This window comes from Eucalyptus grandis, chromosome 10, assembly GCF_016545825.1.
Source record: "Eucalyptus grandis isolate ANBG69807.140 chromosome 10, ASM1654582v1, whole genome shotgun sequence".
In the NCBI taxonomy this organism is placed as follows: Eukaryota; Viridiplantae; Streptophyta; class Magnoliopsida; order Myrtales; family Myrtaceae; genus Eucalyptus; species Eucalyptus grandis.
The window spans coordinates 20,222,097-20,224,839 of record NC_052621.1 but is presented as its reverse complement, the minus strand read 5'-3'; the positions used below and the strand labels follow the sequence as shown (position 1 = coordinate 20,224,839).

Genomic DNA, 2,743 nt, shown 5'->3' with positions numbered 1-2,743 from the left:
AAAAGAAGTGCTTGTTGGAATTGAATACGCACTGGGAGAAAGACTTCGCAACAGCTTCCGATAAGTTGTTTGAGCTTGAATAGGCACTGCCAATCTTAGCCTAAGATTAATATGCTTTAAACTTTCTCAACACTGCTATAATATGGTGGCCACATGAGGATGGTGATTTGGCTGCTGCAGTTTTCTATCACAATCCAAGGATAAGCATTTCAATTTTAGTAAAAATTGCCTGTGCTCTTGTTGTGTTCCATCAAGATTTCTTTCTGGCTGCTGTGGCTGAATTGCTTGACGTTGCTGGTGAGTTGCCATTGATGCTGTCTGAGGGTAGTGCACACTGTTTTAACTGTCATGAGATTCTAATTTGGTGGAGATTGTAGTCTCGCAAACAAATGAGTGGACTTTTCTCTCTCTCTCCCTTCCTTCACATTCTTTCCCCTGCTGTTCTCTCTTGTACACTCTTTCTTGGACAGATGCATGTGTATGCCTGCACACACATTGAGAACTCTCAGTGGATTATTCAGCTTTGGAACTTTTGTTGCAGGATATAAATGAGGAATGGATATCCGATAAAACTCGTTTTTGTTATGATGGCCTTAAGAGGCAGAGGCTTAATGACCCCATGATTCGTGGTGCTGATGGGCGTTTCCAGGCTGTGAGCTGGCATGATGCCCTTGCCATGGTTGGTGAGGTTATCCATAAAGTCGCACCAGAAGAGATTGTTGGTGTTGCTGGCAAACTATCTGATGCAGAGTCTATGATGGCACTCAAAGATTTCTTGAACAGAATGGGGTCCAATAATGTAATGTGTGAAGGCAATGGGAAGCACCCTAATGCTGATCTGCGATCAGGATATATTATGAATACTGGCATTGCTGGTCTTGAGAAGGCAGATGTTTTCCTTTTGGTTGGAACTCAGGTAATGTATAATTGTTAGATTGTTGACGGATGACCATCCAGACTGCTTTCATGATAATATTTTGGTGATGACAATCTTTAATTCCTTGAAGAATAGGACATTTACACCGTCCTTGTGGCTTTGACCCTTTCTTTGAGATCCGTGGTTTTTCTGTTGATTTGATCTGATTTCTGGCTCTCTTTTCCATTTTGTTCAACCAGCCAAGAGTAGAAGCTGCTATGGTGAATGCAAGAATCCGCAAGACAGTCCGTGCTACACACGCAAGGTGGGTTATATTGGTCCGCCAACTGATTTCAACTATGATCACGAACATCTTGGCACAGGCCCTCAAACTCTGACTGAACTTGCTGAGGGGCGCCACCCCTTCTGCTCAACTCTTAAAAATGCCAAAAACCCGGCTATTATTGTGGGTGCTGGGCTCTTTGAGAGAGAGGATTCAGATGCAATTTTTTCTGCCATTGAGACCATCGCTAAGAACGGGAATGTTGTGAGGCCTGACTGGAATGGTTACAATGTGTTGCTTCTACATGCTGCTCAAGCTGCGGCCCTCGATCTTGGACTTGTTCCACAATCTCCTGACAGCATCAAGTCCGCAAAATTTGTGTATCTGATGGGTGCAGATGACATCAACTTGAAGGACATTCCTGACGATGCATTTGTAGTTTATCAGGGCCATCATGGAGATCAAAGTGTATATCGTGCCAATGTCATTCTTCCAGCATCCGCCTTCAGCGAAAAGGAAGGTACATATGAAAATACTGAAGGATGCGTTCAGCAGACTCTTCCTGCAGTTCCAACGGTTGGTGATGCAAGAGATGACTGGAAGATTGTTCGTGCTTTGTCAGAGGTGGCAGGAGTTCAGTTGCCTTATGATAGTGTTGGAGGGATCCGGTCCCGGATTTGGACAGTGGCACCAAATCTTGTGAGCGTGGATGAGAGGAACCCACCACAATTTCAACTACTACAGTGAGACCCAACACAAACCAAAAGATCAGTCCAAACGACTTTGGAACAGCAGTAGAGAATTTCTACATGACCGATGCTATAACCAGGGCATCGAAGATAATGGCGCAATGCAGTGCAATGCTGTTGAAGAAATAACCGGTGAGTGGAATGATTTTAAATAAAGTTGCAGAATGGCTTTCTTGTATGTTGCCATATTTCGGCTGTGTAAGGGAGTTTTTGGCATTAGACTTAGCTTAGACACTTCCACCATGCCATATGGAGTAGTGCACATAAATGGCATATTGCTCCGTACTTCGACACTTATCTTTGAGGATTCTTCTCTTGTGGGTTCAAGAGTAACTCGAGAATCTAATTATTTGGTGTCTTCCGAGAAGGTCATACCTTTCTTATTTTATCCGTTTTAATTTTGTAAATTTTTCAATTTGAGACTACTTTTCGCTACTCACTTCATCATATTTGAAATAAAGCCATCTTTCATCTTCTGGCAGTAGCAGTGATGGTTGCACCCTTATGGTTTGAGTGACCATAAAATGGTGAAGGGTTTTTTTTTTTTTTTTTTGGTTTTCCCTGTTCGACTGATTGCTAAATGCCGAGTTTTTGGTTCTCTCCCCCAAAAGTGTAGATGCTTGCAGCTACTAGGCATCCGATGCATATGAATCCAAAGTGCCTCGACTTAGCTTAGGACTACCTTGAGCTGTAAAATTTTCACTTGAAGACAGCTATACACAGTGGAAAGAACCTTGCATCTGGCCCGAGAAAGCATTTACTCAAATCGAAATGCCGGAGGATGGGGATGACTATTTGCCCTGACAGGATAAATATTTGGGCCCTTTGAAGAGGAATGAGAAGGGCCCATGAACT

General features: G+C 43.1%; 1 pseudogene; it reads left to right on the top strand.

Moving 5' to 3' along the window:
- The window catches only part of LOC120288738, a 3,396-nt pseudogene extending 1,032 nt beyond the window's left edge, over window positions 1-2,364 (top strand).
- Window positions 2,365-2,743: the final 379 nt, after the last annotated feature.